At 44.0% G+C, this 14,659-nt stretch overlaps 43 non-coding genes and 1 pseudogene across 43 annotated transcripts; all 44 read left to right on the plus strand.

Annotated features, from left to right (window-relative positions):
* Positions 1-86: 86 nt before the first annotated feature.
* Positions 87-205, plus strand: LOC125795807 (5S ribosomal RNA). The gene has a single exon (XR_007434799.1). It is a non-coding gene; the product is annotated as a 5S ribosomal RNA (ribosomal RNA).
* A 110-nt stretch (positions 206-315) lies between these two features.
* Positions 316-434, plus strand: LOC125796086 (5S ribosomal RNA). Its single transcript, XR_007435078.1, has one exon. It is a non-coding gene; the product is annotated as a 5S ribosomal RNA (ribosomal RNA).
* A 110-nt stretch (positions 435-544) lies between these two features.
* On the plus strand, positions 545-663 carry LOC125796551 (5S ribosomal RNA). Its single transcript, XR_007435460.1, has one exon. It is a non-coding gene; the product is annotated as a 5S ribosomal RNA (ribosomal RNA).
* Positions 664-773: 110 nt separating this feature from the next.
* Positions 774-892, plus strand: LOC125795493 (5S ribosomal RNA). The gene has a single exon (XR_007434485.1). It is a non-coding gene; the product is annotated as a 5S ribosomal RNA (ribosomal RNA).
* Positions 893-1,002: 110 nt separating this feature from the next.
* LOC125795908 (5S ribosomal RNA) lies at positions 1,003-1,121 on the plus strand. Its single transcript, XR_007434900.1, has one exon. It is a non-coding gene; the product is annotated as a 5S ribosomal RNA (ribosomal RNA).
* A 110-nt stretch (positions 1,122-1,231) lies between these two features.
* Positions 1,232-1,350, plus strand: LOC125795936 (5S ribosomal RNA). Its single transcript, XR_007434928.1, has one exon. It is a non-coding gene; the product is annotated as a 5S ribosomal RNA (ribosomal RNA).
* Positions 1,351-1,460: 110 nt separating this feature from the next.
* LOC125795504 (5S ribosomal RNA) lies at positions 1,461-1,579 on the plus strand. Its single transcript, XR_007434496.1, has one exon. It is a non-coding gene; the product is annotated as a 5S ribosomal RNA (ribosomal RNA).
* Positions 1,580-1,689: 110 nt separating this feature from the next.
* Positions 1,690-1,808, plus strand: LOC125795515 (5S ribosomal RNA). Its single transcript, XR_007434507.1, has one exon. It is a non-coding gene; the product is annotated as a 5S ribosomal RNA (ribosomal RNA).
* Positions 1,809-1,918: 110 nt separating this feature from the next.
* LOC125795526 (5S ribosomal RNA) lies at positions 1,919-2,037 on the plus strand. The gene has a single exon (XR_007434518.1). It is a non-coding gene; the product is annotated as a 5S ribosomal RNA (ribosomal RNA).
* Positions 2,038-2,147: 110 nt separating this feature from the next.
* On the plus strand, positions 2,148-2,266 carry LOC125795537 (5S ribosomal RNA). The gene has a single exon (XR_007434529.1). It is a non-coding gene; the product is annotated as a 5S ribosomal RNA (ribosomal RNA).
* Positions 2,267-2,376: 110 nt separating this feature from the next.
* LOC125795549 (5S ribosomal RNA) lies at positions 2,377-2,495 on the plus strand. The gene has a single exon (XR_007434541.1). It is a non-coding gene; the product is annotated as a 5S ribosomal RNA (ribosomal RNA).
* A 110-nt stretch (positions 2,496-2,605) lies between these two features.
* On the plus strand, positions 2,606-2,724 carry LOC125795560 (5S ribosomal RNA). Its single transcript, XR_007434552.1, has one exon. It is a non-coding gene; the product is annotated as a 5S ribosomal RNA (ribosomal RNA).
* A 110-nt stretch (positions 2,725-2,834) lies between these two features.
* On the plus strand, positions 2,835-2,953 carry LOC125795909 (5S ribosomal RNA). Its single transcript, XR_007434901.1, has one exon. It is a non-coding gene; the product is annotated as a 5S ribosomal RNA (ribosomal RNA).
* Positions 2,954-3,063: 110 nt separating this feature from the next.
* Positions 3,064-3,182, plus strand: LOC125795571 (5S ribosomal RNA). The gene has a single exon (XR_007434563.1). It is a non-coding gene; the product is annotated as a 5S ribosomal RNA (ribosomal RNA).
* A 110-nt stretch (positions 3,183-3,292) lies between these two features.
* Positions 3,293-3,411, plus strand: LOC125795935 (5S ribosomal RNA). The gene has a single exon (XR_007434927.1). It is a non-coding gene; the product is annotated as a 5S ribosomal RNA (ribosomal RNA).
* A 110-nt stretch (positions 3,412-3,521) lies between these two features.
* On the plus strand, positions 3,522-3,640 carry LOC125795582 (5S ribosomal RNA). The gene has a single exon (XR_007434574.1). It is a non-coding gene; the product is annotated as a 5S ribosomal RNA (ribosomal RNA).
* Positions 3,641-3,750: 110 nt separating this feature from the next.
* Positions 3,751-3,869, plus strand: LOC125795593 (5S ribosomal RNA). The gene has a single exon (XR_007434585.1). It is a non-coding gene; the product is annotated as a 5S ribosomal RNA (ribosomal RNA).
* A 110-nt stretch (positions 3,870-3,979) lies between these two features.
* Positions 3,980-4,098, plus strand: LOC125795604 (5S ribosomal RNA). The gene has a single exon (XR_007434596.1). It is a non-coding gene; the product is annotated as a 5S ribosomal RNA (ribosomal RNA).
* A 110-nt stretch (positions 4,099-4,208) lies between these two features.
* On the plus strand, positions 4,209-4,327 carry LOC125795615 (5S ribosomal RNA). The gene has a single exon (XR_007434607.1). It is a non-coding gene; the product is annotated as a 5S ribosomal RNA (ribosomal RNA).
* Positions 4,328-4,437: 110 nt separating this feature from the next.
* LOC125795979 (5S ribosomal RNA) lies at positions 4,438-4,556 on the plus strand. Its single transcript, XR_007434971.1, has one exon. It is a non-coding gene; the product is annotated as a 5S ribosomal RNA (ribosomal RNA).
* A 110-nt stretch (positions 4,557-4,666) lies between these two features.
* Positions 4,667-4,785, plus strand: LOC125795626 (5S ribosomal RNA). The gene has a single exon (XR_007434618.1). It is a non-coding gene; the product is annotated as a 5S ribosomal RNA (ribosomal RNA).
* A 110-nt stretch (positions 4,786-4,895) lies between these two features.
* Positions 4,896-5,014, plus strand: LOC125795969 (5S ribosomal RNA). Its single transcript, XR_007434961.1, has one exon. It is a non-coding gene; the product is annotated as a 5S ribosomal RNA (ribosomal RNA).
* A 110-nt stretch (positions 5,015-5,124) lies between these two features.
* Positions 5,125-5,243, plus strand: LOC125795637 (5S ribosomal RNA). Its single transcript, XR_007434629.1, has one exon. It is a non-coding gene; the product is annotated as a 5S ribosomal RNA (ribosomal RNA).
* Positions 5,244-5,353: 110 nt separating this feature from the next.
* Positions 5,354-5,472, plus strand: LOC125795972 (5S ribosomal RNA). The gene has a single exon (XR_007434964.1). It is a non-coding gene; the product is annotated as a 5S ribosomal RNA (ribosomal RNA).
* Positions 5,473-5,582: 110 nt separating this feature from the next.
* On the plus strand, positions 5,583-5,701 carry LOC125795648 (5S ribosomal RNA). The gene has a single exon (XR_007434640.1). It is a non-coding gene; the product is annotated as a 5S ribosomal RNA (ribosomal RNA).
* A 110-nt stretch (positions 5,702-5,811) lies between these two features.
* LOC125795660 (5S ribosomal RNA) lies at positions 5,812-5,930 on the plus strand. The gene has a single exon (XR_007434652.1). It is a non-coding gene; the product is annotated as a 5S ribosomal RNA (ribosomal RNA).
* A 110-nt stretch (positions 5,931-6,040) lies between these two features.
* LOC125795671 (5S ribosomal RNA) lies at positions 6,041-6,159 on the plus strand. Its single transcript, XR_007434663.1, has one exon. It is a non-coding gene; the product is annotated as a 5S ribosomal RNA (ribosomal RNA).
* Positions 6,160-6,269: 110 nt separating this feature from the next.
* Positions 6,270-6,388, plus strand: LOC125795910 (5S ribosomal RNA). Its single transcript, XR_007434902.1, has one exon. It is a non-coding gene; the product is annotated as a 5S ribosomal RNA (ribosomal RNA).
* Positions 6,389-6,498: 110 nt separating this feature from the next.
* On the plus strand, positions 6,499-6,617 carry LOC125795682 (5S ribosomal RNA). Its single transcript, XR_007434674.1, has one exon. It is a non-coding gene; the product is annotated as a 5S ribosomal RNA (ribosomal RNA).
* A 110-nt stretch (positions 6,618-6,727) lies between these two features.
* On the plus strand, positions 6,728-6,846 carry LOC125795693 (5S ribosomal RNA). The gene has a single exon (XR_007434685.1). It is a non-coding gene; the product is annotated as a 5S ribosomal RNA (ribosomal RNA).
* A 110-nt stretch (positions 6,847-6,956) lies between these two features.
* LOC125795704 (5S ribosomal RNA) lies at positions 6,957-7,075 on the plus strand. The gene has a single exon (XR_007434696.1). It is a non-coding gene; the product is annotated as a 5S ribosomal RNA (ribosomal RNA).
* A 110-nt stretch (positions 7,076-7,185) lies between these two features.
* LOC125795715 (5S ribosomal RNA) lies at positions 7,186-7,304 on the plus strand. Its single transcript, XR_007434707.1, has one exon. It is a non-coding gene; the product is annotated as a 5S ribosomal RNA (ribosomal RNA).
* Positions 7,305-7,414: 110 nt separating this feature from the next.
* Positions 7,415-7,533, plus strand: LOC125795726 (5S ribosomal RNA). The gene has a single exon (XR_007434718.1). It is a non-coding gene; the product is annotated as a 5S ribosomal RNA (ribosomal RNA).
* A 110-nt stretch (positions 7,534-7,643) lies between these two features.
* On the plus strand, positions 7,644-7,762 carry LOC125795737 (5S ribosomal RNA). The gene has a single exon (XR_007434729.1). It is a non-coding gene; the product is annotated as a 5S ribosomal RNA (ribosomal RNA).
* A 110-nt stretch (positions 7,763-7,872) lies between these two features.
* LOC125795748 (5S ribosomal RNA) lies at positions 7,873-7,991 on the plus strand. Its single transcript, XR_007434740.1, has one exon. It is a non-coding gene; the product is annotated as a 5S ribosomal RNA (ribosomal RNA).
* Positions 7,992-8,101: 110 nt separating this feature from the next.
* On the plus strand, positions 8,102-8,220 carry LOC125795880 (5S ribosomal RNA). Its single transcript, XR_007434872.1, has one exon. It is a non-coding gene; the product is annotated as a 5S ribosomal RNA (ribosomal RNA).
* Positions 8,221-8,330: 110 nt separating this feature from the next.
* On the plus strand, positions 8,331-8,449 carry LOC125795938 (5S ribosomal RNA). The gene has a single exon (XR_007434930.1). It is a non-coding gene; the product is annotated as a 5S ribosomal RNA (ribosomal RNA).
* A 110-nt stretch (positions 8,450-8,559) lies between these two features.
* Positions 8,560-8,678, plus strand: LOC125795759 (5S ribosomal RNA). Its single transcript, XR_007434751.1, has one exon. It is a non-coding gene; the product is annotated as a 5S ribosomal RNA (ribosomal RNA).
* A 110-nt stretch (positions 8,679-8,788) lies between these two features.
* LOC125795892 (5S ribosomal RNA) lies at positions 8,789-8,907 on the plus strand. The gene has a single exon (XR_007434884.1). It is a non-coding gene; the product is annotated as a 5S ribosomal RNA (ribosomal RNA).
* A 110-nt stretch (positions 8,908-9,017) lies between these two features.
* On the plus strand, positions 9,018-9,136 carry LOC125795771 (5S ribosomal RNA). The gene has a single exon (XR_007434763.1). It is a non-coding gene; the product is annotated as a 5S ribosomal RNA (ribosomal RNA).
* Positions 9,137-9,246: 110 nt separating this feature from the next.
* Positions 9,247-9,365, plus strand: LOC125796116 (5S ribosomal RNA). Its single transcript, XR_007435108.1, has one exon. It is a non-coding gene; the product is annotated as a 5S ribosomal RNA (ribosomal RNA).
* Positions 9,366-9,475: 110 nt separating this feature from the next.
* LOC125795782 (5S ribosomal RNA) lies at positions 9,476-9,594 on the plus strand. Its single transcript, XR_007434774.1, has one exon. It is a non-coding gene; the product is annotated as a 5S ribosomal RNA (ribosomal RNA).
* A 110-nt stretch (positions 9,595-9,704) lies between these two features.
* On the plus strand, positions 9,705-9,823 carry LOC125796118 (5S ribosomal RNA). The gene has a single exon (XR_007435110.1). It is a non-coding gene; the product is annotated as a 5S ribosomal RNA (ribosomal RNA).
* A 110-nt stretch (positions 9,824-9,933) lies between these two features.
* Positions 9,934-10,051, plus strand: LOC125796421 (5S ribosomal RNA; annotated as a pseudogene).
* The last annotated feature ends 4,608 nt before the right edge of the window (positions 10,052-14,659 follow it).

Consider the following 14,659-nt stretch of genomic DNA (forward strand, 5'->3'; position numbering starts at 1 on the left):
TGGTCTTGTTATACATTACTAGTTTGTTATCTGAAACCCAACATAGATGAAGTTGCATAAGTAGTCTTGATGAGAGCTCTGCAATGGCTTACGGTCACACTACCCTGAGAACGCCCGATCTCGTCTGATCTCGGAAGCTAAGCAGGGATTGGCCTGGTTAGTACTTGGATGGGAGACCACCTGGGAATACCAGGTGCTGTAAGCTTTTCTCCTCTTGCTTCCATTACCATGGTCTTGTTATACATTACTAGTTTGTTATCTGAAACCCAACATAGATGAAGTTGCATAAGTAGTCTTGATGAGAGCTCTGCAATGGCTTACGGTCACACTACCCTGAGAACGCCCGATCTCGTCTGATCTCGGAAGCTAAGCAGGCTTTGGCCTGGTTAGTACTTGGATGGGAGACCACCTGGGAATACCAGGTGCTGTAAGCTTTTCCCCTCTTGCTTCCATTACCATGGTCTTGTTATACATTACTAGTTTGTTATCTGAAACCCAACATAGATGAAGTTGCATAAGTAGTCTTGATGAGAGCTCTGCAATGGCTTACGGTCACACTACCCTGAGAACACCCGATCTCGTCTGATCTCGGAAGCTAAGCAGGGTTTGGCCTGGTTAGTACTTGGATGGGAGACCACCTGGGAATACCAGGTGCTGTAAGCTTTTCCCCTCTTGCTTCCATTACCATGGTCTTGTTATACATTACTAGTTTGTTATCTGAAACCCAACATAGATGAAGTTGCATAAGTAGTCTTGATGAGAGCTCTGCAATGGCTTACGGTCACACTACCCTGAGAACGCCCGATCTCGTCTGATCTCGGAAGCTAAGCAGGGTTTGGCCTGGTTAGTACTTGGATGGGAGACCACCTGGGAATACCAGGTGCTGTAAGCTTTTCCCCTCTTGCTTCCATTACCATGGTCTTGTTATACATTACTAGTTTGTTATCTGAAACCCAACATAGATGAAGTTGCATAAGTAGTCTTGATGAGAGCTCTGCAATGGCTTACGGTCACACTACCCTGAGAACGCCCGATCTCGTCTGATCTCGGAAGCTAAGCAGGGTTTGGCCTGGTTAGTACTTGGATGGGAGACCACCTGGGAATACCAGGTGCTGTATGCTTTTCCCCTCTTGCTTCCTTTACCATGGTCTTGTTATACATTACTAGTTTTTTATCTGAAACCCAACATAGATGAAGTTGCATAAGTAGTCTTGATGAGAGCTCTGCAATGGCTTACGGTCACACTACCCTGAGAACGCCCGATCTCGTCTGATCTCGAAAGCTAAGCAGGGTTTGGCCTGGTTAGTACTTGGATGGGAGACCACCTGGGAATACCAGGTGCTGTAAGCTTTTCCCCTCTTGCTTCCATTACCATGGTCTTGTTATACATTACTAGTTTGTTATCTGAAACCCAACATAGATGAAGTTGCATAAGTAGTCTTGATGAGAGCTCTGCAATGGCTTACGGTCACACTACCCTGAGAACGCCCGATCTCGTCTGATCTCGGAAGCTAAGCAGGGTTTGGCCTGGTTAGTACTTGGATGGGAGACCACCTGGGAATACCAGGTGCTGTAAGCTTTTCCCCTCTTGCTTCCATTACCATGGTCTTGTTATACATTACTAGTTTGTTATCTGAAACCCAACATAGATGAAGTTGCATAAGTAGTCTTGATGAGAGCTCTGCAATGGCTTACGGTCACACTACCCTGAGAACGCCCGATCTCGTCTGATCTCGGAAGCTAAGCAGGGTTTGGCCTGGTTAGTACTTGGATGGGAGACCACCTGGGAATACCAGGTGCTGTAAGCTTTTCCCCTCTTGCTTCCATTACCATGGTCTTGTTATACATTACTAGTTTGTTATCTGAAACCCAACATAGATGAAGTTGCATAAGTAGTCTTGATGAGAGCTCTGCAATGGCTTACGGTCACACTACCCTGAGAACGCCCGATCTCGTCTGATCTCGGAAGCTAAGCAGGGTTTGGCCTGGTTAGTACTTGGATGGGAGACCACCTGGGAATACCAGGTGCTGTAAGCTTTTCCCCTCTTGCTTCCATTACCATGGTCTTGTTATACATTACTAGTTTGTTATCTGAAACCCAACATAGATGAAGTTGCATAAGTAGTCTTGATGAGAGCTCTGCAATGGCTTACGGTCACACTACCCTGAGAACGCCCGATCTCGTCTGATCTCGGAAGCTAAGCAGGGTTTGGCCTGGTTAGTACTTGGATGGGAGACCACCTGGGAATACCAGGTGCTGTAAGCTTTTCCCCTCTTGCTTCCATTACCATGGTCTTGTTATACATTACTAGTTTGTTATCTGAAACCCAACATAGATGAAGTTGCATAAGTAGTCTTGATGAGAGCTCTGCAATGGCTTACGGTCACACTACCCTGAGAACGCCCGATCTCGTCTGATCTCGGAAGCTAAGCAGGGTTTGGCCTGGTTAGTACTTGGATGGGAGACCACCTGGGAATACCAGGTGCTGTAAGCTTTTCCCCTCTTGCTTCCATTACCATGGTCTTGTTATACATTACTAGTTTGTTATCTGAAACCCAACATAGATGAAGTTGCATAAGTAGTCTTGATGAGAGCTCTGCAATGGCTTACGGTCACACTACCCTGAGAACGCCCGATCTCGTCTGATCTCGGAAGCTAAGCAGGGTTTGGCCTGGTTAGTACTTGGATGGGAGACCACCTGGGAATACCAGGTGCTGTAAGCTTTTCCCCTCTTGCTTCCATTACCATGGTCTTGTTATACATTACTAGTTTGTTATCTGAAACCCAACATAGATGAAGTTGCATAAGTAGTCTTGATGAGAGCTCTGCAATGGCTTACGGTCACACTACCCTGAGAACGCCCGATCTCGTCTGATCTCGGAAGCTAAGCAGGGTTTGGCCTGGTTAGTACTTGGATGGGAGACCACCTGGGAATACCAGGTGCTGTATGCTTTTCCCCTCTTGCTTCCTTTACCATGGTCTTGTTATACATTACTAGTTTGTTATCTGAAACCCAACATAGATGAAGTTGCATAAGTAGTCTTGATGAGAGCTCTGCAATGGCTTACGGTCACACTACCCTGAGAACGCCCGATCTCGTCTGATCTCGGAAGCTAAGCAGGGTTTGGCCTGGTTAGTACTTGGATGGGAGACCACCTGGGAATACCAGGTGCTGTAAGCTTTTCCCCTCTTGCTTCCATTACCATGGTCTTGTTATACATTACTAGTTTGTTATCTGAAACCCAACATAGATGAAGTTGCATAAGTAGTCTTGATGAGAGCTCTGCAATGGCTTACGGTCACACTACCCTGAGAACGCCCGATCTCGTCTGATCTCGGAAGCTAAGCAGGGTTTGGCCTGGTTAGTACTTGGATGGGAGATCACCTGGGAATACCAGGTGCTGTAAGCTTTTCCCCTCTTGCTTCCATTACCATGGTCTTGTTATACATTACTAGTTTTTTATCTGAAACCCAACATAGATGAAGTTGCATAAGTAGTCTTGATGAGAGCTCTGCAATGGCTTACGGTCACACTACCCTGAGAACGCCCGATCTCGTCTGATCTCGGAAGCTAAGCAGGGTTTGGCCTGGTTAGTACTTGGATGGGAGACCACCTGGGAATACCAGGTGCTGTAAGCTTTTCCCCTCTTGCTTCCATTACCATGGTCTTGTTATACATTACTAGTTTGTTATCTGAAACCCAACATAGATGAAGTTGCATAAGTAGTCTTGATGAGAGCTCTGCAATGGCTTACGGTCACACTACCCTGAGAACGCCCGATCTCGTCTGATCTCGGAAGCTAAGCAGGGTTTGGCCTGGTTAGTACTTGGATGGGAGACCACCTGGGAATACCAGGTGCTGTAAGCTTTTCCCCTCTTGCTTCCATTACCATGGTCTTGTTATACATTACTAGTTTGTTATCTGAAACCCAACATAGATGAAGTTGCATAAGTAGTCTTGATGAGAGCTCTGCAATGGCTTACGGTCACACTACCCTGAGAACGCCCGATCTCGTCTGATCTCGGAAGCTAAGCAGGGTTTGGCCTGGTTAGTACTTGGATGGGAGACCACCTGGGAATACCAGGTGCTGTAAGCTTTTCCCCTCTTGCTTCCATTACCATGGTCTTGTTATACATTACTAGTTTGTTATCTGAAACCCAACATAGATGAAGTTGCATAAGTAGTCTTGATGAGAGCTCTGCAATGGCTTACGGTCACACTACCCTGAGAACGCCCGATCTCGTCTGATCTCGGAAGCTAAGCAGGGTTTGGCCTGGTTAGTACTTGGATGGGAGACCACCTGGGAATACCAGGTGCTGTAAGCTTTTCCCCTCTTGCTTCCATTACCATGGTCTTGTTATACATTACTAGTTTGTTATCTGAAACCCAACATAGATGAAGTTGCATAAGTAGTCTTGATGAGAGCTCTGCAATGGCTTACGGTCACACTACCCTGAGAACGCCCGATCTCGTCTGATTTCGGAAGCTAAGCAGGGTTTGGCCTGGTTAGTACTTGGATGGGAGACCACCTGGGAATACCAGGTGCTGTAAGCTTTTCCCCTCTTGCTTCCATTACCATGGTCTTGTTATACATTACTAGTTTGTTATCTGAAACCCAACATAGATGAAGTTGCATAAGTAGTCTTGATGAGAGCTCTGCAATGGCTTACGGTCACACTACCCTGAGAACGCCCGATCTCGTCTGATCTCGGAAGCTAAGCAGGGTTTGGCCTGGTTAGTACTTGGATGGGAGACCACCTGGGAATACCAGGTGCTGTAAGCTTTTCCCCTCTTGCTTCCATTACCATGGTCTTGTTATACATTACTAGTTTGTTATCTGAAACCCAACATAGATGAAGTTGCATAAGTAGTCTTGATGAGAGCTCTGCAATGGCTTAGGGTCACACTACCCTGAGAACGCCCGATCTCGTCTGATCTCGGAAGCTAAGCAGGGTTTGGCCTGGTTAGTACTTGGATGGGAGACCACCTGGGAATACCAGGTGCTGTAAGCTTTTCCCCTCTTGCTTCCATTACCATGGTCTTGTTATACATTACTAGTTTGTTATCTGAAACCCAACATAGATGAAGTTGCATAAGTAGTCTTGATGAGAGCTCTGCAATGGCTTACGGTCACACTACCCTGAGAACGCCCGATCTCGTCTGATCTCGGAAGCTAAGCAGGGTTTGGCCTGGTTAGTACTTGGATGGGAGACCACCTGGGAATACCAGGTGCTGTAAGCTTTTCCCCTCTTGCTTCCATTACCATGGTCTTGTTATACATTACTAGTTTGTTATCTGAAACCCAACATAGATGAAGTTGCATAAGTAGTCTTGATGAGAGCTCTGCAATGGCCTACGGTCACACTACCCTGAGAACGCCCGATCTCGTCTGATCTCGGAAGCTAAGCAGGGTTTGGCCTGGTTAGTACTTGGATGGGAGACCACCTGGGAATACCAGGTGCTGTAAGCTTTTCCCCTCTTGCTTCCATTACCATGGTCTTGTTATACATTACTAGTTTGTTATCTGAAACCCAACATAGATGAAGTTGCATAAGTAGTCTTGATGAGAGCTCTGCAATGGCTTACGGTCACACTACCCTGAGAACGCCCGATCTCGTCTGATCTCGGAAGCTAAGCAGGGTTTGGCCTGGTTAGTACTTGGATGGGAGACCACCTGGGAATACCAGGTGCTGTAAGCTTTTCCCCTCTTGCTTCCATTACCATGGTCTTGTTATACATTACTAGTTTGTTATCTGAAACCCAACATAGATGAAGTTGCATAAGTAGTCTTGATGAGAGCTCTGCAATGGCTTACGGTCACACTACCCTGAGAACGCCCGATCTCGTCTGATCTCGGAAGCTAAGCAGGGTTTGGCCTGGTTAGTACTTGGATGGGAGACCACCTGGGAATACCAGGTGCTGTAAGCTTTTCCCCTCTTGCTTCCATTACCATGGTCTTGTTATACATTACTAGTTTGTTATCTGAAACCCAACATAGATGAAGTTGCATAAGTAGTCTTGATGAGAGCTCTGCAATGGCTTACGGTCACACTACCCTGAGAACGCCCGATCTCGTCTGATCTCGGAAGCTAAGCAGGGTTTGGCCTGGTTAGTACTTGGATGGGAGACCACCTGGGAATACCAGGTGCTGTAAGCTTTTCCCCTCTTGCTTCCATTACCATGGTCTTGTTATACATTACTAGTTTGTTATCTGAAACCCAACATAGATGAAGTTGCATAAGTAGTCTTGATGAGAGCTCTGCAATGGCTTACGGTCACACTACCCTGAGAACGCCCGATCTCGTCTGATCTCGGAAGCTAAGCAGGGTTTGGCCTGGTTAGTACTTGGATGGGAGACCACCTGGGAATACCAGGTGCTGTATGCTTTTCCCCTCTTGCTTCCATTACCATGGTCTTGTTATACATTACTAGTTTGTTATCTGAAACCCAACATAGATGAAGTTGCATAAGTAGTCTTGATGAGAGCTCTGCAATGGCTTACGGTCACACTACCCTGAGAACGCCCGATCTCGTCTGATCTCGGAAGCTAAGCAGGGTTTGGCCTGGTTAGTACTTGGATGGGAGACCACCTGGGAATACCAGGTGCTGTAAGCTTTTCCCCTCTTGCTTCCATTACCATGGTCTTGTTATACATTACTAGTTTGTTATCTGAAACCCAACATAGATGAAGTTGCATAAGTAGTCTTGATGAGAGCTCTGCAATGGCTTACGGTCACACTACCCTGAGAACGCCCGATCTCGTCTGATCTCGGAAGCTAAGCAGGGTTTGGCCTGGTTAGTACTTGGATGGGAGACCACCTGGGAATACCAGGTGCTGTAAGCTTTTCCCCTCTTGCTTCCATTACCATGGTCTTGTTATACATTACTAGTTTGTTATCTGAAACCCAACATAGATGAAGTTGCATAAGTAGTCTTGATGAGAGCTGTGCAATGGCTTACGGTCACACTACCCTGAGAACGCCCGATCTCGTCTGATCTCGGAAGCTAAGCAGGGTTTGGCCTGGTTAGTACTTGGATGGGAGACCACCTGGGAATACCAGGTGCTGTAAGCTTTTCCCCTCTTGCTTCCATTACCATGGTCTTGTTATACATTACTAGTTTGTTATCTGAAACCCAACATAGATGAAGTTGCATAAGTAGTCTTGATGAGAGCTCTGCAATGGCTTACGGTCACACTACCCTGAGAACGCCCGATCTCGTCTGATCTCGGAAGCTAAGCAGGGTTTGGCCTGGTTAGTACTTGGATGGGAGACCACCTGGGAATACCAGGTGCTGTAAGCTTTTCCCCTCTTGCTTCCATTACCATGGTCTTGTTATACATTACTAGTTTGTTATCTGAAACCCAACATAGATGAAGTTGCATAAGTAGTCTTGATGAGAGCTCTGCAATGGCTTACGGTCACACTACCCTGAGAACGCCCGATCTCGTCTGATCTCGGAAGCTAAGCAGGGTTTGGCCTGGTTAGTACTTGGATGGGAGACCACCTGGGAATACCAGGTGCTGTAAGCTTTTCCCCTCTTGCTTCCATTACCATGGTCTTGTTATACATTACTAGTTTGTTATCTGAAACCCAACATAGATGAAGTTGCATAAGTAGTCTTGATGAGAGCTCTGCAATGGCTTACGGTCACACTACCCTGAGAACGCCCGATCTCGTCTGATCTCGGAAGCTAAGCAGGGTTTGGCCTGGTTAGTACTTGGATGGGAGACCACCTGGGAATACCAGGTGCTGTAAGCTTTTCCCCTCTTGCTTCCATTACCATGGTCTTGTTATACATTACTAGTTTGTTATCTGAAACCCAACATAGATGAAGTTGCATAAGTAGTCTTGATGAGAGCTCTGCAATGGCTTACGGTCACACTACCCTGAGAACGCCCGATCTCGTCTGATCTCGGAAGCTAAGCAGGGTTTGGCCTGGTTAGTACTTGGATGGGAGACCACCTGGGAATACCAGGTGCTGTAAGCTTTTCCCCTCTTGCTTCCATTACCATGGTCTTGTTATACATTACTAGTTTGTTATCTGAAACCCAACATAGATGAAGTTGCATAAGTAGTCTTGATGAGAGCTCTGCAATGGCTTACGGTCACACTACCCTGAGAACGCCCGATCTCGTCTGATCTCGGAAGCAAAGCAGGGTTTGGCCTGGTTAGTACTTGGATGGGAGACCACCTGGGAATACCAGGTGCTGTAAGCTTTTCCCCTCTTGCTTCCATTACCATGGTCTTGTTATACATTACTAGTTTGTTATCTGAAACCCAACATAGATGAAGTTGCATAAGTAGTCTTGATGAGAGCTCTGCAATGGCTTACGGTCACACTACCCTGAGAACGCCCGATCTCGTCTGATCTCGAAAGCTAAGCAGGGTTTGGCCTGGTTAGTACTTGGATGGGAGACCACCTGGGAATACCAGGTGCTGTAAGCTTTTCCCCTCTTGCTTCCATTACCATGGTCTTGTTATACATTACTAGTTTGTTATCTGAAACCCAACATAGATGAAGTTGCATAAGTAGTCTTGATGAGAGCTCTGCAATGGCTTACGGTCACACTACCCTGAGAACGCCCGATCTCGTCTGATCTCGGAAGCTAAGCAGGGTTTGGCCTGGTTAGTACTTGGATGGGAGACCACCTGGGAATACCAGGTGCTGTAAGCTTTTCCCCTCTTGCTTCCATTACCATGGTCTTGTTATACATTACTAGTTTGTTATCTGAAACCCAACATAGATGAAGTTGCATAAGTAGTCTTGATGAGAGCTCTGCAATGGCTTACGGTCACACTACCCTGAGAACGCCCGATCTCGTCTGATCTCGGAAGCTAAGCAGGGGTTGGCCTGGTTAGTACTTGGATGGGAGACCACCTGGGAATACCAGGTGCTGTAAGCTTTTCCCCTCTTGCTTCCATTACCATGGTCTTGTTATACATTACTAGTTTGTTATCTGAAACCCAACATAGATGAAGTTGCATAAGTAGTCTTGATGAGAGCTCTGCAATGGCTTACGGTCACACTACCCTGAGAACGCCCGATCTCGTCTGATCTCGGAAGCTAAGCAGGGTTTGGCCTGGTTAGTACTTGGATGGGAGACCACCTGGGAATACCAGGTGCTGTAAGCTTTTCCCCTCTTGCTTCCATTACCATGGTCTTGTTATACATTACTAGTTTGTTATCTGAAACCCAACATAGATGAAGTTGCATAAGTAGTCTTGATGAGAGCTCTGCAATGGCTTACGGTCACACTACCCTGAGAACGCCCGATCTCGTCTGATCTCGGAAGCTAAGCAGGTTTTGGCCTGGTTAGTACTTGGATGGGAGACCACCTGGGAATACCAGGTGCTGTAAGCTTTTCCCCTCTTGCTTCCATTACCATGGTCTTGTTATACATTACTAGTTTGTTATCTGAAACCCAACATAGATGAAGTTGCATAAGTAGTCTTGATGAGAGCTCTGCAATCGCTTACGGTCACACTACCCTGAGAACGCCCGATCTCGTCTGATCTCGGAAGCTAAGCAGGGTTTGGCCTGGTTAGTACTTGGATGGGAGACCACCTGGGAATACCAGGTGCTGTAAGCTTTTCCCCTCTTGCTTCCATTACCATGGTCTTGTTATACATTACTAGTTTGTTATCTGAAACCCAACATAGATGAAGTTGCATAAGTAGTCTTGATGAGAGCTCTGCAATGGCTTACGGTCACACTACCCTGAGAACGCCCGATCTCGTCTGATCTCGGAAGCTAAGCAGGTTTTGGCCTGGTTAGTACTTGGATGGGAGACCACCTGGGAATACCAGGTGCTGTAAGCTTTTCCCCTCTTGCTTCCATTACCATGGTCTTGTTATACATTACTAGTTTGTTATCTGAAACCCAACATAGATGAAGTTGCATAAGTAGTCTTGATGAGAGCTCTGCAATCGCTTACGGTCACACTACCCTGAGAACGCCCGATCTCGTCTGATCTCGGAAGCTAAGCAGGGTTTGGCCTGGTTAGTACTTGGATGGGAGACCACCTGGGAATACCGGTAACGCTTTCTTTTACAGTACCCTAAGTTCTAGGTATTAACCAGGTAATAGTGAGGTACAAACTCTGAAGTACTAAGTAATTATTTTGGGTAACGAGATGGTAAGTACCAGGAAAGTCTTGCCTAATTACACTGAAATATCTAGGTATTAACCAGGTAATAGTGAGGTACAAACTCGGAAGTACTAAGTAATTATTTTGGGTAACGAGATGGTAAGTACCAGGAAAGTCTTGCCTAATTACACTGAAATATCTAGGTATTAACCAGGTAATAGTGAGGTACAAACTCGGAAGTACTAAGTAATTATTTTGGGTAACGAGATGGTAAGTACCAGGAAAGTCTTGCCTAATTACACTGAAATATCTAGGTATTAACCAGGTAATAGTGAGGTACAAACTCGGAAGTACTAAGTAATTATTTTGGGTAACGAGATGGTAAGTACCAGGAAAGTCTTGCCTAATTACACTGAAATATCTAGGTATTAACCAGGTAATAGTGAGGTACAAACTCGGAAGTACTAAGTAATTATTTTGGGTAACGAGATGGTAAGTACCAGGAAAGTCTTGCCTAATTACACTGAAATGTCTAGGTATTAACCAGGTAATAGTGAGGTACAAACTCGGAAGTACTAAGTAATTATTTTGGGTAACAAGATGGTAAGCACCAGGACAGTCTTGCCTAATTACACTGAAATGGAACTAGGTAATAAACAGGTACATGGGTGGTACAAACTCTAAAGTACTAGGTAATTATGTTGGTTAACAAGATGGTAAGAACAAGGACAGTTCAATTTAATTACACTGAAATGTCTCACAGGTTCTAGGTAATAACCAGGTAAGTGTGAGGTACTAACCCCAGTAACATGATGATAAGTAACAATACAGTTTCCTTACACTGAAATATCTCGCAGGTTCTAGGTAATAACCAGGTAAGTGTGAGGTACTAACCCCAGTAACATGATGATAAGTACCAATACTGTTCATTTTAATCAGTCTCTATTTATTTGATTTAAAAATAAAATGTCAATACCTGATAACAGAGAAGAAATAGCTTATTTCTCTTTACTGAGTTCTTACCATTTAGTTCAACAAATAACCCTCTGTAGAACATCCTTCTGTAAGTACCATATAAAACACTGTGTAACTAACAGAACTTTCTGCTTAATAAAGGAGTAAATGGACTGTAAAAGAAAGCAGAGCTTATTTTTCTGGTTTTACTCAGTTCTTACCATGTAGTTCAACAAATAACCCTCTGTAGAACATCCTTCTGTAAGTACCATATAAAACACTGTGTAACTAACAGAACTTTCTGCTTAATAAATGAGTAAAAGGACTGTAAAAGAAAGCAGAGCTTATTTCTCTGGTTTTACTCAGTTCTTACCGTGTAGTTCAACAAATAACCCTCTGTAGAACATCCTACTGTAAGTACCATGTAAAACACTGTGTAACTAACAGAACTTTCTGCTTAATAAAGGAGTAAAAGGACTGTAAAAGAAAGCAGAGCTTATTTCTCTGGTTTTACTCAGTTCTTACCGTGTAGTTCAACAAATAACCCTCTGTAGAACATCCTACTGTAAGTACCATATAAAACACTGTGTAACTAACAGAACTTTCTGCTTAATAAAGGAGTAAAAGGACTGTAAAAGAAAGCAGAGCTTATTTCTCTGGTTTTACTCAGTTCTTACCGTGTAGTTCAACAAATTACCCTCTGTAGAACATCCTACTGTAAGTACCATGTAAAAACACTGTGTAACTAACAGAACTTTCTGCTTAATAAAGGAGTAAAAGGACTGTAAAAGAAAGCAGAGCTTATTTTTCTGGTTTTACTCAGTTCTTACCATGTAGTTCAACAAATAACCCTCTGTAGAACATCCTACTGTAAGTACCATGTAAAACACTGTGTAACTAACAGAACATTCTGCTTAATAAAGGAGTAAAAGGACTGTAAAAGAAAGCAGAGCTTATTTTTCTGGTTTTACTCAGTTCTTACCGTGTAGTTCAACAAATAACCCTCTGTAGAACATCCTACTGTAAGTACCATGTAAAAACACTAACTGTTACACTCCCCAGGCGTGGGTTAGGCTATAACAGTTTGCGACCCCGGGTGAGCAGGGCCTAGATCAGCTGAATACAGGATACAGAGAAGACACAGTGAGACGGTGTTTCCAGTGAGTTCTCAGCTTAATCTCTTTATTTAACAACAAACACAAACTAAACCACTTTTACTTTGGTCTCTTTTCTCTTTCTTTTGCAGTTTCACATACACATTGCATCTCATCTGCATTTTACATACATTCACAGAGAATCCTTTTTTTTTTTTTTACTTTTTTTCAGTTAACAAAACTCTGTATATCACAGTACATATTACCTTTACTTTTTAATCAGCAAACCCTCTTAATACTGTTTCTACACACAAAAAAAAATATATATATATGAATATAAAAATACTACTCTATATTAATACATTTACATATGCATACATATACCAATACTCAAACTTCTTTCATATTAACACACTACATTACCAAAAACACCTTTAACTTTTACTGAGCACACTAACTACATCTTAGTGCTTTTAAATCTCATTTTAAGCAGAGTTTCTAATATTTGTATCTGCATAGAGTGTATAGAATTGACCAAAGTATAAAACTTGAACAAAGTGTATAAAAACATGATTACTTAGAGAAACCTTAAACTGTAGCTTATCTAGCTGTAATAACTCATTATTGTGGTTGGCAGAGGCTCTATATTTACTTTAACAAGGCCAAACTGGCTCTTAAAAAGAGAATAAAATTGACTTGACTTTTAATAAACATGTATTTAACTAACAGCGACTGCTAATGCTAGCGTAAATGTATAGAGAAACAATAGGAATGAAGGCGCGAAATTAGCCCGAGCTACTTTGAGAAACAGCGACACACGGGCACAATTACCGAGCGAAAATAGCTAAAACTAGAGCGCGAACACACGAGAGATAATCACAGGCTTAAACACGGTTATAGAGCGAAGTTAGCGACCGAAAGAGCGAGAGGAATAACAGCGGGGAGCCGGTAAGGCGCGCGGTTAGCGGGGGCAGTGGTTAATGCTAGTGGCAGAGGCAAGAGCGCCGGCCAGGCGCGCGGCTAGCGGGCCGCGGGAGTGAATGCTCCCCGATGCTGAGCGTCCACCAACACACAAGACCATAGCGGCTCATATTACACAGCAAAACCTTTTAACGAACATATACACTCAAATATCCCTGTTATAGTGCTTTGGAAACATTTATACTTGCACAGTTCCACATATTTCCCCACCTGGATACAGAGAAGTCACGGTGTTCCCAGTGTGAGTTCTCAGCTGAATCTGAGACCCATCTCCTGTTGCTCACCTAAGCCACAGCCTAGCGCCCGCCCCCTGGCACTGCTCCCCCTACAGGACTGGATGTTTCACGTTTCACATACAAAAACCCATTCAGAAACCCAAAAGAATATATATTACATGGTACTTACAGAAAGTTGTGTCACATTTAAGTAGTTATTATATATATATATATATATATATATATATATATATATATATATATATATATATATATATATATATATATTAAAATATATATAATAACTACTTAAATGTGACACAACTTTCTGTAAGTACCATATAAAACACTGTGTAACTAACAGAACTTTCTGCTTAATAAAGGAGTAAAAGGACTGTAAAAGAGAGCAGAGCTTATTTCTCTGGTTTTACTCAGTTCTTACCATGTAGTTCAACAAATAAGCACTTCAAAAAGAGCAACATACAACTTCAAAACAAAACAGAACTGTTTACTGTTTATTATTTATCTCTTTTTTGACACAACCAAGCATGCATTACTGAACTTATATACACTGCTCAAAAAAATAAAGGGAACACTCAAATAACACAATATAACTCCAAGTAAATCAAACTTCTGTGAAATTAAACTGTCCACTTATGAAGCAACACTGATTGACAATCAATTTCACCTGCTGTTGTGCAAATGGAATAGACAACAGGTGGAAATTATTGGCAATTAGCAAGACACACTCAATAAAGGAGTGGTTCTGCAGGTGGGGACCACAGACCACTTCTCAGAACCTATGCTGTCTGGCTGATGTTTTGGTCAGTTTTGAATGTTGGTGGTTCTTTCACACTCGTGGTAGCATGAGAAGGACTCTACAACCCACACAAGTGGCTCAGGTAGTGCAGCTCATCCAGGATGGCACATCAATGCGAGCTGTGGCAAGAAGGTTTGCTGTGTCTGTCAGCGTAGTGTCCAGAGGCTGGAGGCGCTACCAGGAGACAGGCCAGTACACCAGGAGACTTGGAGGAGGCCGTAGGAGGGCAACAACCCAGCAGCAGGACCGCTACCTCCGCCTTTGTGCAAGAAGGAACAGGAGGAGCACTGCCAGAGCCCTGCAAAATGACCTCCAGCAGGCCACAAATGTGCATGTGTCTGCACAAACGGTTAGAAACCGACTCCATGAGGATGGTATGAGGGCCCGACGTCCACAGATGGGGGTTGTGCTCACAGCCCAACACCGTGCAGGACGCTTGGCATTTGCCAGAGAACACCAGGATTGGCAAATTCGCCACTGGCGCCTTGTGCTCTTCACAGATG

This window comes from Astyanax mexicanus, unplaced genomic scaffold (genome assembly GCF_023375975.1).
Source record: "Astyanax mexicanus isolate ESR-SI-001 unplaced genomic scaffold, AstMex3_surface scaffold_46, whole genome shotgun sequence".
Lineage (NCBI taxonomy): Eukaryota > Metazoa > Chordata > Actinopteri > Characiformes > Acestrorhamphidae > Astyanax > Astyanax mexicanus.